Below are 15,699 nucleotides of genomic sequence, written 5' to 3'. Positions count from 1 at the left end.
GCCAGTAAAGCGAGATGAGCACCGCAACCCCAGAGTCGTTCGCGACTGGACTTAACTGTCAGGGGTCCTTTACCTTTTTAGACCCATAGGCTCCAGTGACAGAACTGTGTTACATGATATCAGATGAGTGCTTTGGACTAGACTGATGCTTTTGAATGCTTAGGAGTGGTTCGTTCATGCACAAACATCATAGTCCAGTCCTTCTTATACATCACTTTGAACTCTCAGTTCTATCTTTGGCAATTAATCTTAGATAGCGCATTTGCAAAAGGCTTCAAATCAATGTACAGTGAGCACTCAAGGGTAAACTGGAACTATTTCAATGCACTGTAGTAACGGTCCAGAACAACTGTTGCTGTTTTTTTTTTTTTTGTTTAAAGAAACGAGATCAAAAGAAACCACACAATTCTGAAAAAAGTGCAGTTTTATGGTCCAAATCCTACAAAACCAATCAATTTATGTCCGGTATCTCAAAAGATGCAAGTACAGCACCATTAAAATGCCCCCTGTTCAATATAATAACAACTTTTTAAAAACGCACTATGATAACAGACTGCCTTCCACTAGGCTTAGGTGAATCTGTGATGCAGTTCCATTAGCTTGCGTATAACATTAATAAATAACATTGCCACTTAAATGCCTTTCTTGTAAATTGGTTTGTTCTGTTCTGTATAAATAATATAAATGTCTCTGTTACCAGTATGTCAGATTCCCACCCCCTTCCCTTTACCTATGCATAGCATGCAACATGAGCCAATGTAGCAGTTTAATCTAAGAAGCAGTTTATAGAGCACCTACAATAATATATACTAAGTGGCTTGCATTTCAGTATCTGACATATAAAAATAAACTCAAGGATCAAACAGCCACCTATTGCAACTCAGTTTGAAAGCAACAGCTCAGTATTAAATTCTAATTCATACTTCTGGAATTATGGCTTTTGACGAAGCCTTCAAGATTTAAAGATCTCAACAGATCTCCCACAGCCAGTGGCTATGGTCTTTTGTTTCTCAGAAGGCAAGCTCAGTAGAAAGCTAGGATATGGTATGACTGCACAGAGCATGCTGGGCATGCTCAAACTATTTTGCCTGCCAAAAACAGCTCATTGAATTCCAGCCACCTGCTACACACTTTTAAGCCACCCTTCATATTCTTCATACTGTTATGAGTTTGTGGGTGCCAGACCCCTCTAATCCCTGAATCCAGCAAGTGTTAAAATTTAATCAAGCCAGGCTAGCTTCCTGATGAGGTAATGGCCTTGGTGATGGGCCATTAAGAGAATGAAGAAAAGGGGGCTCTTTGTGAGATGGCAAATATTGGGGCTTCTCTCTCAACTCACAGATAATAAGAAGGACAAAAGCCAAAATTTGGAGTAGAGTTTGGGGGCTGTGATGTAAAACTAGAAGTCAAGCAGCAAGTTGGAGAGAGGGTCAGAGAACAATGTTTGATTTCTGTTTGAATCCAAGACTGCGGTTATGGGAGAAACAAGACCCTTTGGGGCTGTTAATGCTGTTAACCCCTCCATCATAGGCTCAGGTTGTATATATGTGCAAATAAGCCATATATCCTAAAGACACCGCAGTCTCCACTGTGCCTCATTCCAAAATGAAAAACAAATCCTAGGTAAATCCCTGTAATCTCAGCCTGCTCAGAGATTGGGGTGGTATGTAACCATATTCTTAAGGTACAAAACTATTTCTTTAAAAAAAAGATAACTAGGGCATGGGTGCCATAAAAGTCCACATGCAGTCAGCTAATAGATGATAGATAGATAGATAGACAGACAGATGGATGGATGATAGTTTAGAAAGAAATAACCTAGAATTCACATTAACCTGTTAAGTTTACATTAAGTGGATCCAAGTGATTCTTTAAAGTGCTTAAACAAAGGTATTATGTTCACTACAACTTTAGCTTCTGTATAGTTCAAATAAAATAATTATAAAAAGTACAGGCCATTATACTTAGTCGCATCCCATCAAATCACCACCACAGTAAATATGAACCTTTGGTCAATTATTATAATTGGTGTTTTTTTTAGCATGAATCTTGTGATTCGTGGCTGGTGTTGGCTATCCACCACATAACCAATTCTCATTACAAAAGAATAGCCTACAAAACATCAGACACAACCTTCAATGAATTAATGCTAGGAAGAAGTCCAAAACAGGATTTTAAGGGCATGATGTTTGTTTGCCTGCTGAAATTCCAGGACTGGTGACTTGTTTTGAAAGACTGGTACTGAAAAGAAATAAATAAAAACCCTGCAAAAAACTATTCATGGATTTAGTTCCTTTCAACTTACCTTGCTCAATGTGCCTGAACAGAATATTCTCTGCCAATTAGTTTATGCAATTCAGAAAAATCTAACCCAGACTGCCAAGAAACAAACCAGAACCTCTAGAGTGCAGCTGGATCTGCAACCTACCTCCTTATCTTGTTAAGCCTGTAAGACAGCCTCTCTCTGCCATTTTCAATTAGATATACTTTATGAAAACTATGCCAATAAGATACTAATTGGAGAAGTGAGAAGCTATTTGTGTGAGAAGACAGTGTAACTCAAATATACAGTACAATCTGGTACAACAGACAAAACGTATACAAATATAGGCACAGACACGCTGTAAGAATTGCTGTTATGCCTCTCACCAAGTAGATGAGGAACAGGAATCAGAGCAATATGTTTTGTGCACATATAATAAAAGGAAGCTGGAAAAGAGTATACCCAAGCATATACCTAATGTAACATCCTATACATCAGAGATTATCGAACATTCTGTATATTGATCCTAACTCTTTGCCTATAGTCCAGTGGCAGGCAATTACATTTCTCTTCAGTCATGCAATCAATTCAAAGCTGGTTAGGTTACGAGTATTGCACTGGTGAATTTTGGGAATTTACTTTATTCTTACTTGCGTGAGCATTCTTTTACACAGTGGCTTGATTGTTTGTCACCTGTAAAACAGGCCTGGAGATTCTGATTAAGACCTTTCTTTGTCAACTGCCCATCCTTCCCAAGACCTACTACCGGTGCTTTCAATCTCTTTGCTCAATAGAGATGCCATAGCTGTGTGACTTTCAGAATACCCGACTAAGAAGGTGCAAAACACACATTGCCCTTCCTCACCCAGTCCACCTTTTCCGATTCCTGCCTATTGGTCTCACTGCCTAAACTGAGAATCTGCCTCCTCCATTGGAAAGGGTCAACAGCTTCAGCATCTATCAATACATTTCCCAATTAAAATATTATCATAGGTTTTATTCATGTTTACAAATTAAAAATAGCGTAATTGGGTTTAAAAGATTCCAAAGACTATCATAAACAGGATTACAAACAAGAACAAGGTGATAAAGTTTTGCTCCTCTAGCTTCTATCCAGTGTCTTATCCTAGCTGATGATTGGCCTTGTAAGACTGATTTATATAGCACTGGTTTATAACAATAAGTGAATGTGTCCACCTCCTCTGGCAGAGCTGAGAGCAACTAAATGCCGTTTTTTGCTATGTCCAAACTCAGCAAACTGTGGTTAGTTGTGATGATGATTTGGTGAAACATGCTAATTTAAATAGTTAAGGTGAAGTACAGCTTGAGGTTTGGAGATAAAGGTAAACTGCCGTTTCTTGAAAAAGAAAGCAGATGATTCCCATCTTCACTTCACAGTGGCGCAGAGGAAAAGAGGGTAGCAGGGAGCGCGTGAGCTTGAGGCCTGCATATGTAAACATTGGATTGTAAACATTGGATTGTAAGTTTAGTGTTACATCTAAACCAGGCAAGCAAGTCTTGTGCCAAGGTAAAACTAGCTCAATTCAAAGTGCTCATTTTGAACTTTAAAACTCTTCACGATTTGGAACCTTGTTTATTTCCTTGTGCCCACCCATATTCTAAGATCGTCAACAGTGGCCCATCTTTAAGCACCTTGTTTATCTGAACAAGTGGCTTCAAACATTGGTTGCACCCCAATAATGGAATGCTTTCCTAGGAAGTCTCACCTGGCAAATATCTTTTTAAAAATCCCAGGCTTTTTGATCTTCTGGACATTGATTTTATGCTGCTTATGTTCATTTCAATTCTGCTAGCTACCTTGCTACTGGTCTTTTATATTAATTTACTTCTTTTGTTTTTATTGTATATTTTAACATTTTGTAGATGACCCTGGAAACCTGTTAAAGGACAGGATACAACTCAAATCAATAAAATAAGTATAATGGCCGCCATAGGGGGCAACGCATAACACAAAATTAGTGAGAGCACAATCATTGTGAAGTTCTTCCAATAATTATATATTATAGAACAGACTTAACCTGTTTAATTTCTGCCTGAATAATAAGTCAGAAGCAGGAAATGTGTGTTAAACAGCAGCTCTTTAGGGGATTCCTCCTGCATGGTGTACAAACAACTCAATCATCAATCACAGCCCTGACTTCACTGATTAGTTAAAAAAAAAAGGGACAGGTGGAACCAGCCAGGCTTGCTCATTTCACAGAAGTTGCTTAGAAGGATACATGCATATTTTGCTTTGTTACTTCCTTTATAGGAGGAACAGAAATTTATTTTCTTTTCAAATGTAAAATGAAAGTCTCGGGGGCCCTTCCTGGGTGTGTCAATGAAGGCATTCACAGGTGCCATAGTGCCAGCATGTGCTGGGTTGATGACCTCTCGTCTACAGCTAAGTAAAATGAAAATACGGTGTAGGGTAGGCAATGGGTTGGGAAAACTGGAACCTGGAGGAAGTGCATGTGGAAATGAGGTTTGAGGATAAAGGCAAAGACAGCAAACTGAGACAAAAATGGGTCAACGGATGTAAGGCTCTGAAGAACTTCACAAGGCTGTGGATAGGAGGGGGGAGTACTAAGGAGCCTGGTCAATGGACTGGATGATTAAAGGAAGCTTAATAAAGCAAGGAGGAATCAGGGATAGTAGTGCTGGAGCAAAGTTGCACATAATAAGGAAGAGAGCAAAGGGCAAGTCTACAGGCTAAAATCCAACACAGGATTTTGCTGTTGTTGTGGCTGGCACTGTAGTCTTGTGATCTGGCAACATTAAGAGAGCAAAGAGGGCAAAGAAAGAATAGCCCAAGGGTAGCAGTGGTGGTTGAACCGGGAGTGAATTTCACATATTGATTTAAAGAAACCAGCCAATTCTTTGAATGAACATTCTAAATGCCCTTTAATTCTCAATGCATCCCTTTTTTTAATAAATAAAAAACCCACGATCTATTTAAACCTCCTATGTCATGACCTAGTTTTTATTTCCACATAACACACAATTATCATGTAACTAATATTGCAACCCAATGAAAAATATCTGACCACTCATTTTACTGAATTATAAGTTGAAGTAGGGTAGATAGCTGCCACTAACACCAAGGGGTTTATGATTAGGCAAAATTAATTGTATGTAGACTAAATTAATGAGGTGGAAAAACATGCACATTTCAGAAAATACAGAGGGGAGTAGCTTATATTGAGGAATTGGGAATGAAGTAGTTGGGCCAATGCAATGATGTGCAGAGCACCCATCCACTGAACCAGAGTGCTTTACTGATCATGTAAGCTGCAGCTACTGTAAAAAAATAAATACACACACTACGAAATGTAAACACCAAGCAACGGTTTTCAGCACAAAGTTGACCCGCAATGTGCATTTTGCAGGCTGCTATCTACAGATTTATAAATAAATGATTAGATGTAAAATCTCTAGAGGTTTTTCCTTTTCCACAGCAATTACAGAAGCAGATTATTACCATTCAAGTAGGGTTCCAGTTAAAGTTCATTGAGTGGCAGGAATCATTCATTGCTGTCCCCACATCTTAAGTCACTGTGACAGAAAATCCGATGTTAGCGTGTACTGTGGAAATTTTAACAAGTCAAGTCAATATGCACTGAATGAACACATTCTTGAGTTAAAATATATTACTGTCAATAATGGATTGAATTAAGAAAGTATGGAGTTTCAAATCTGATCAATGTCAGTGAGAAATTCCTTGTAGTTTATACACAGTATTAAGAAGTCGCCGCTCATATAGCTATAGCATATCTATTTCCAAAGGCTCTCCCCCTCTTCAATACTGCCATTTTTAGTGCTAATAAGGACAACAGGGTTAATAACAAAATAAATCATATTAATGATTTCAAGTCCAGCATTTATTTTTCAAATTAAGAGTTCTATTCCCCCTCCCCATTACTGGTGTATTTTCTACGTTTCTATCTCCATTCTTCTGTGTACAACCATCTATGGTAGAAAAAACGCCTAACACGAATGTGTTCAAGGATAGCTAACCATTTAAAACAAAACAAAACAAAACAAACCCTGACCTGGAACATCTTTCCACAAAGGAGTAGGAGCAAGTGGTTCAGCTCATTGTTCATACCGTTCAAGATTCCCTGAACCACAGGAGCGAGTTTCAGCGGATACAGTACTGAGATCTACAGAGGGAAAGATGGGACAGCTCATTTGGTAGAGCCCGAGACTCTTAATCTCAGGGCTGTTCGATCCCCACATTGGGCAAAAGAGTCCTGTATTGAAGAGGGTTCGAATAGATGACCCTCACGGTCACTTCCAACTCTACAATTCTACGAGTCTATGAGATGAGAGAGATTGGTTGCAGAAGCCAACTTCCACTCACATTACCACTACATACAACTGTATTAAACAAAACCTAACATTTGAAGGTATTTATACGATGACACATTTATTTATTACGCATCTCGGTTGGCAAATGATGAGAACACAGACACTACATTATCCAAATAAAATTTCAACACAGATTAATGTGCCTTGGAAGCCATTTGCCAATTAAATCCCATAAAGAAGAGAGCATACAAGCATTTGGGCAATAGGAACCTTTGCTTACAGTGCGAATATCTTATACACCAGGTGAGATGTACTCAATCACAAGGTTTTTTAGCTAGCAATTCCTGCAAAGGCACACAAAAGTTTCCAATTACACAGGTGATTACTTCCTGATGATGTCACAATCATGCATTAACTCTCCTCAATACATAGTTGAAACAACACACAAAAATCCACCACGGTAATGATGTTTCACAGCCATTAAGTTTTAATTGATTTTACAAAGCAAGGGGGGGAGCATAGTTATGCTTAAAAGCTGAAAATGCAGCTCTAGCCTGTTCTATTCCAACTTCCTCCTTCCCAACAGCTTCCCATTCTGAAAGAAAAGACAACAGGCCATACATAGAAGCTGCAATCATAGAGGGATGGTGTAATATGCCTCCTATCTAGAAGTCATCTGGTATTATTTGCTTTAGAGTCAATTTAGGCTACAGTGCCGAGGGCACGGTGTTTAAAATTAATTTGTTACCTGAAAGATTAAGGTTTGGTTTGCACTGCTGCCTTGCCATGTACCGATCTCGATCTAAATGCAAATTTCAAAAACATCTTTCCTGCAAGGCAGAACTGAGGCACCTAGAAGCTTTAGCACACCCAGACAACAAAGAAAATATAATGGCAGCCAAGCTGGAAATGGCTAGCACATGGGAAAGCACAGCACTTCGATATAATACTGCAATGGCAGCTTTCAATCAAAACAGAAAAGATAACATGCCACCTTCATCACTGGTAACAGCATAAATGTTTGCTCACCTTTGTAGTCAAACCAAAACCTGTGGTTTCCAGGGTCCTACCCCTCTCATTATGCCTGACCTCACACTGGCAAATCCTTGGGCAGAGGACTGCAGTGAGGTGGGGGAACCTTGCAGCCCAAGTAATGTGTGTGGCCCTCAGCCTGATTCTGTACTTCCCGAGGGAGCCTGGAGGAAGTAGAGGAGGGTGGCAGGTTAGGAAATGAGGGGAATGCGGAAAAGGATGGGAGGAGAAAGAGGAGGAAAAGAAGCCCTCTGCACATGAACAGACTCTTGCTTTAATTTAGCAACTCAATTCAAAATTGTTGCTTGTGCGTTTACAAGAAGAAAAAATTGCCTTTTTTATAACAAAAACAAAAAGCAAAAGCAAAAACTCCAATGCCACATTTGCTTTTCTGTACATAAAACATTGGGTAATCTTATAGGCCCTGCCAACAGTTAAGATATATAAAAGTGAAACCGGGATTTCACCTATTTTGTGTTTCTAAGTCAAATTCCCCCCCTCCCCTCTTCTCACACAGTCTTTTTTGTGGTTTAACAGTCTTCCAAATCACCTTGGATGGCAGCTCTATGCTACACTTGTTGAACCAGACTTTTCAGAGTTGTTATATACTCATTCATTGTTAAATAAATAATGCTATTGGCTGTGGAACTAATCTGCAGTATGTGTTACTTTTAGTTCTTTTACCATGAATGAGTGTGATCGTTTGTGATCTCCAGGGACTTTAGCCAAGAATCTAACTCCATAATGCTGCCAATATATGGCAAGATCTGTTCTATCTCCTAGCAAATGCATTTAGAAAAGAAAGCAGGCACTGGAGACACAGTTGCCAGAGTATTTTCTGAAACAAAAATGAAGCCGGAGAATTTTTTCTCTCCTTGTGGTAACCACACATACACATGAGTATTTAAAAGCATTAATGAAGAATATACCACAGAACAAGCTAACATTTAATACTGAAGAACCCTAGCTACACATGGCAAATATCTGGGAAACCCTTAAAACCACAATGTTAAAATTATCTACAGAAGATGTTTCCCACACAAAGGACAACATAACTGAAAACATGTCTGCTAACATGGAAATATGTCTATTTCAGATAGGTTTTTTGACTGGACAACAAACAACACATAATTCTGAAGGGCAGCACCTTTGAAAAATCGAACAAAAACTACTTTTGGTCCAGCATATTCCTGTCCCAAAATTTGGCAGAACAGCAAACCTAGTGCTGAAGTCAGATTATCTATTAATCTCAGTGGTAAATTTTGCTTTTCCCCACAAACGTCCATTCTTATCAATATTACAAAAGGAAGCTAATGAGGAACAGGAGAAGGTGTAAGCTTTGATCTCTTGCTTTCATTCGGTAGTACCACATCACAGCGGGAAGCTAGTAGAAATTACCCAGTGAGGCTTAGGGCAGAAAAATCATTTCAACAGATATGGTGGTATTGTAGAAAATGGCAGCCTTGTGTCTAGTTCATCTCTCTTTCCTAACACCAACTAATAAGACCAATCACATGGGCTCCCCTGCCCTGCAAGCAGCAAACAACCCCTTATTAATATATCATGCCACACAGTAACGTTCACTAGATTTTGCTTTTAAAAAGCCCCCCGAAACATAGAGAGCTATTTTATACAGAGAGAGACCCATTGGTCCATCACCGAGCTAGGATCCATAAAACGTTGCAATCATTTTCGAAGTTAACTCTTTATACTGAAACTTCTAACTCTGCCCTTAAGATTCCACACTGATATAATCTCATAGACCACATCCAGTTTTCAAGTCACTGCAAAATGGACACAGGAACCAGAGATGTCTGTATTGTGAATGTGATAAGATGCATGCCAGCATCACAAGGAAAGCCAATACATCTCCTTGGCTGCTAACTGGAACTGGGCCTTGTGAGCACAGCCCACCAGGGCTTAATCAGCTGGGCTTGCTTCTGGTTTTCTTCTAGGCATGATTTGAGGTGCTAGTGCTTACTTTCAAAGACCTACATGGCTTGGGACCAGAGTATCCACAAAATTCTGAATAAGTAAATTCTGAATAAATAAGTTTTAGGCTCTGCCTCTCAATGGTGGCTGGTTGGTTTTAGGTTGTGAGGATTTTTTAATAATATCTTACGTGTTAAATGTTCTCTGGGTTGGCAACTGTTCCTAGTTTTGCAAGCTGGTTTTGGAGTTTAATGTTGGGTCTGATTATATTATGGCTAAGTTTATAATCTTGTTTTATATGTAACCAATTGCATGTCATCTAGATAATTTGTTATGAGGGAACTACTAAATATAAATAAATGACATTTGTATATTGCACATCCTCACATATTCAGTATGCAGCGACTTGTCATTATAATGGGAAATAGCAGAATGGGCAAAATGCAAGAAGTTTTTTTAAAATAGAGGTGCAGGTGGGATAGGCTTTAGTGTGACACACTAAAGCAGACACACAATTGCTCTCCCACACAACTGTCTACACCATATATAGGGTGACTCTTTTAAAAGAGGCCACATGGAACATGTGTACTCTATATCCACGGGGCCTCTTTTAAAGGACTGGCCCTGTAGAAGAGATCCCTTGCTCAGAGTGGATCTGCACCACAGCTGTCAAGTTCTCCCATTTTTTTAAGGGAAATTCCCTTATGCTGAATAGGCTTCCTTGCGAGAAAAGGGATAACTTGACAGCTATGATCTGCACACCTTCCTACCTGTGCCAATGATAAACTGCAACAGCTTGTAAGACTGGTGACTTTCCATTAGAGTTAACTTTTTGCATGTAGCGCCGTCTTAAGCGCCCCTGTCGCCATGATGCACCAGATCTCTCCGGTTTTGCAGCGCGGTGGGCGGGTGGGCGCGGCGCTGCTGCGCGACGGGCGGGCGGGAAGGCACAGCGCGATCTCTCTGGCGCCCTCCCACCCGTTTCCCAGCGCGGTGGGCCCTGCGCCACCGGGGGTCTACGAAGAGCCAGCCCTGTTTGCATGCTTATGACTGCAAGCAGTTTAGTAAACAGGTAGTCTCTTTTTAAAAAAAAGAAGTCAAAATGAACTTTCTAATAATGTTTTGTGTTTATTTTTGCTATTAAACTTTCATCAACTCTCCATGTATGAGGCTAATTCCGAGTACTTATGTTCATATGCTAGACATGGAAGATCTAGTGTGTTGGCAATTAGAGGCCAATTAGGTGTGGTTTTTAAAACAATGGAACTCGTGTCTACCCAGACTGAACATGTACATTTAACTGGTTGTGTGAACTGGCTATCCCAGAGTATCTCTGCTGGCTGATCCAAGCAACCAGTTCACCAAGCACACATCACAATAGATTAGGAGAACAAGCCCTTTTTGGGTTGTGTAAACTGACCCCAACACCTGCATTTCCTTACGCAATTCAGGAAATAGAATGCTGGATCCCTGACTTATTTACACTGTCCATTTCTAATTTCCTTTTATTCTGTTGATCAAGTATTTGCAGTATTATACTTATACAGTAGAAAACGTTGTTGTTTCCCATGCCCCCCCTCTATATTTGATAATTCCCTATGTTTAAAACAGCAAAATTAAATAAGGGGTTTTTTTTATCACCTGAGTCGAGGCTCTAATGTGAAAATTCTACCGTCCTAGACCTTTGTAGTATCACATAAGGGACAGCCGCATCAACCCTTCAGGCCCATTTTCATCTCTCTAGAGTCAGCTCTGATACCTTTCTTCCCCTTCCAAAGAGAGTCTCAAGCACCCTGGGGACTGTAAGCAAAACAAGCGGCTCACCTGGCTGTCAAACACACTTTTCGATCCACTGTACTGGAACTCTCGTCATCTCCCCTTCTGTACCGCTGGGGCCAAGGCAATTTTGCGGCCTAAGTCCAGCTGTCCTCTGTCCCCTCTGCCACGGCTTTTTGAAAACATTCTTTCAGGAAGTCTACAGCTGATGCAGTAAAATAACACCAGAGACAGTGGTATAATATTTCACTCTTATTTTATCCTGCTTGGTCTGAAGCATATGTTTCATAGAAACACAATACTTTAGGACACAATAATTTCAGTGGTTTTGTGTGTGTGTACCTCCCTCCCCTTCACAATACATTCCTTTGGTGTGCATGCTATTAATGGCTTACACTGTTTTGAATATTCTGTAACTTAGGCTTATAAAAACAATAGCTTTATACGCTACATTTGTATGTCACAATGAAATTTTAAATTATTTTTGTTAATAATATTTTCTTCTCTCACATCTAACAATGATTTAGTAAGCGGATAACAAGGAATTATTTTATATTTCTCTCTCTCAGTGTATTCATTTTCCTAAATTTAATTTTTCAATATATGGCCTGCCTGTTTTTTAAAAATTGGGGCACTAAACAGGGTTGCCCGTTGTCTCCAATTTTGTTTCTGTTATCCCTTGAGCCCAATGATCCCTCTATGCTACGAGTCATTGATTTTTTGGGGGGTGTGTGTGTGTGTGTGAGGCAGTGGGTATCCTCCACCTCTTAAGCCTCTTCACGAACAACATTACTGTACTCGTCAATGACCCTGTAGTGAGTATCCCTGATGTCATGCAGTCAATGGCACAATTTGAAGAAATATCTGGCCTTCATATTAACTATGAGAAATCTGAATCACTCTTTTGGATTCTTACCTCAAGCCCAACTCGGATACAGCTCAGAATGAAATCTTTGCGATATCTGGGGGTACATGTCCTTCAGAATCCAAATTACTTTTCTTAAATTTAACTTTGTGCCTATTCTCAAATGAACTTAAGAAAGATCTGCATACCAGGAACGGTCTACAATGATCAATTTGGGGCAGGGCAGCTGCTGTTAAAATGGTTGCCTTATCCCAACTTTTTTCTTATTCCAGGTTTTTTCCCCTATTTTGATGCCCCCCAAAATTAAGATATGGGCAGAAGATATATGGTTTCTGTGCGGATTTGAAACTCTCACCTCTGTTATGTTCCATCATTCTAGACACACAGTTCACCTCATTTGAGAGTTTATGAATAGTTTGGGAAATGTACCTTGGAATAGCAATCAATCCTCGCAATGGGCAAAAATCTGGTAATCTAAACCCTTTATATTGGGGTCAGGTAATCTATGTAAAAATTCATTAAAAGTGCTTCATAAGTGGTTTCTGACCCTGGTCCACCTGAATCATATATTGAAGTACACCAGCCCTGCTTTTGTGATGTGTAATTCCAGAGGGTCCTGCTATCATATGTGGTGGAACTGCACCCCTATAAGTATGTTCTGGGGTTTTGTAAGACAGTATCAGAAATAACATCACTGGACATAGGATATAGAGTGATCCTAAGTTTGCCTATTAAACATGTTTGTTGGAGATAATTCAGACCTTCATAGTAGATCTCTAATCATTCACCTGCTTAGTCATAGTGCAAGGATGGAAGAACCCCTCATCGTATCCCATGACACTGGCTCTGTAAGGCTTTGTTCCTTGCAACTTCTGAACTTCATTAGCTCCGAGCTATTCGAGGGGGCATGGACTCACTGGACTTTGTGGCAGAGTAATGGTTCTTTGTAAGCTGTCATCAGAGACACTAGGTAGCCAGATCCCTTTAAAATATGGTTTTATTTGGAAATGCTTATGATTTGGGGCTGTACAGGTTTTCCCCCTTGCTTTGTATTTTTTGTTATTAACTTAAAAAGAAGAAAATCCAAATATCCTGACTACCTTTTAATTTTTATTATGGTCTCTGAAACTTGACTTGAGATAAAGAGGATGCCCACCTATTAACACTTGTGCAATGCTTGGGGTAAGTTTGAGAGCAAACCAGACTTTTCCTTGGAAACATAGCAATAAAAGAATGTGTATTCCAAAACATTTGGTCTATAGTAAATTAAACTGTTCCTCATAAAACTCTATACATCCTTCAAATGTCTATCCTCCTAGTAGTCAACATCAAGATGGTCAAGTTACATAAAACACATTTAACTAAGGGCCTTTCTGCACTTTCCATTTATAGTGGACCAGAGCCATGCCCAACAACCCCTACTTCCTCCATGCAGAAACTAGGACAAAGAATATGCTACACAAATGAAAATACTGAGGATCCATTCTGAATCTTTCACAAATGCCACATTTTTTGTGTGACAGAAGATAACTATGAATACATTAGCCGAGAACACTAGCTGAATAGTGGCACTGTGCAGCAGCAGGCCAAAAAATTCCAAAAAACAAAACAACCCCCTACCCGCTACCCCAGCAGCTATAAATGGTAAGTGAGGAAAGGCCTTTAATTAACAAATACATAAAAAGAGTGGAATGGAAGACCACACAAATCGATTTTTCTAACTTTCTCAGTCAGCTGCCCCAGATAATCACAGGTTCCACACACCCTCTCAAAACCTTGGACGAGGTCTTGGCAGGTATCTTCAAGGTTATCTACATTTTCAGTTATTTCCACCTGGTTACGATCAGGTGCTTTGCAACCAGCACTGCCCTTTGAAACCAGGGTGCTTAATTCTTGCTTAGTCCCCATATATGCAAGGTAGAGCCATAAGTACTGGGGTGGAACTTGGGGTCTGTTTCAGAGTGAGAGCCAAAAAAAAAAGCTCCTCCAAGAATGGTGCTATCATGTTGCAGTCTCAGTCAGTATGGCATAGTCATTCTCTAGCAGCACTACAACTTTAGAAATTATCTGAGGTGGTCGGACTGAAGGTGCAGAATTGACAATATTTTTATTTTAAAAATTGTCACTATGTTTGTAATTATAATACAAATATTTTGGGTTTTTATTTCTGCTGAAAAATGCTAGCTTGCAGGCAAATTATTCATTCTGCTTGCTTGTGACTATTCCTCTTCTTTAAAAAAAAGGCTGGGTAAATTTTTATATAAAAACGGCAAGGCAAATTTTATAGATTTACTACAAAGATGCAGAAATGTCTTTATTTTATATGCAAGTATACAATATACAGACAGGTGTGAGTGTATCCCAAACACACAGAGAGAAACTAATGTAAGAAATTCAAATCAGAATGTGGCTCGGATATTGGGAATTTGTATTCAGCAAGAGGAATTATCTGTCATTTCTAGTTCTTTATAGTCTTATTGTAATTTTGTGATTGCATTAAAAGTGAACACCGTAACAGACAAAAGCTGAAATGTATATAGCATTTTGATGCTTCACATAGGTATTAAAACAAACACTTAAAAGGAGGGGGGGGGAGAGGCCATTAAACATGATGCTTTATCTCAGGGGTAGCCAACCTTTTAGGATCTGGGGACTATCTGACATAGTTTCAAGGGCTGTATGCACATGCTGTCCTGAATCGAGCCCCAGGGGATACTGTGGCCAAGTAAACTTTGCAAACAAGCTATCCAGGCACTGCAAAGGAAATAAGATGGGCATGCAGAAGCGAAATTGGTTAAAATCTGTCTAGAAACACTTCAGAAAGCCTTTAAAAAGGGCAGATAAGCATAACAGAACAAAAACATCCCGGAAGATCCAGGAAACAATGCAATCAGCATATAAACATTTGTCAAATATGTGTGAATTTACTTCAGAGGAGCCACTGAACCATATACAACTTGGTAAACATTAAATCAATGCCTTGTTGCCAACATTAAGTAAAATGTATTGTATATTTATCAATTACATGCATAAATGCAATCCTCAATAATTACGTTTTTTTATAAAAAAAACACAGAGAGAAGAGAATTCATTTGAATGACCAATATTAATGATATCCATTCCATCAGAAGGCACACCAATCTCAAGTGCATTAAGCTCATTTAACTTTCTAACCACATATGCCATCCTGTGTTTAGAAACAATTACACAACTTAAAAAGTCAAGCTGTATCACCATCACTGTAGCCGTCTAAAATCATACAAAGAGGTTGAAACAAAATTTAAAAAATTATTCCAGCAGCACCTTAGAGACCAACTAAGTTTGTCATTGGTATGAGCTTTCGTGTCATTAGCCGTGTTGGTCTGACATAGTCGAAACAAAATAAAATAAAAAATTATTCCAGCAGCACCTTAGAGACCAACTAAGTTCATTGGTATGAGCTTCAGATATCTGAAGAAGTGTGCATGTGTGCATGCACACAAAAGCTCATACCAATGACAAACTTAGTTGGTCTCTAAGG

General features: G+C 39.3%; 1 long non-coding RNA gene across 1 annotated transcript in view; it reads right to left on the bottom strand.

Moving 5' to 3' along the window:
• Positions 1–10,571: 10,571 nt before the first annotated feature.
• LOC132592166 (uncharacterized) overlaps positions 10,572–15,699 on the bottom strand; it is a 111,602-nt gene continuing 106,474 nt past the window's right edge. Inside the window, exon 5 of the long non-coding RNA XR_009557613.1 lies at positions 10,572–11,519. This is a non-coding gene — a long non-coding RNA (uncharacterized LOC132592166). The remainder of the gene's footprint in view (positions 11,520–15,699) is intronic.

Source organism: Zootoca vivipara, chromosome 5, assembly GCF_963506605.1.
Source record: "Zootoca vivipara chromosome 5, rZooViv1.1, whole genome shotgun sequence".
NCBI lineage: Eukaryota > Metazoa > Chordata > Lepidosauria > Squamata > Lacertidae > Zootoca > Zootoca vivipara.
This window is presented reverse-complemented; position numbering and strand designations above follow the sequence as displayed.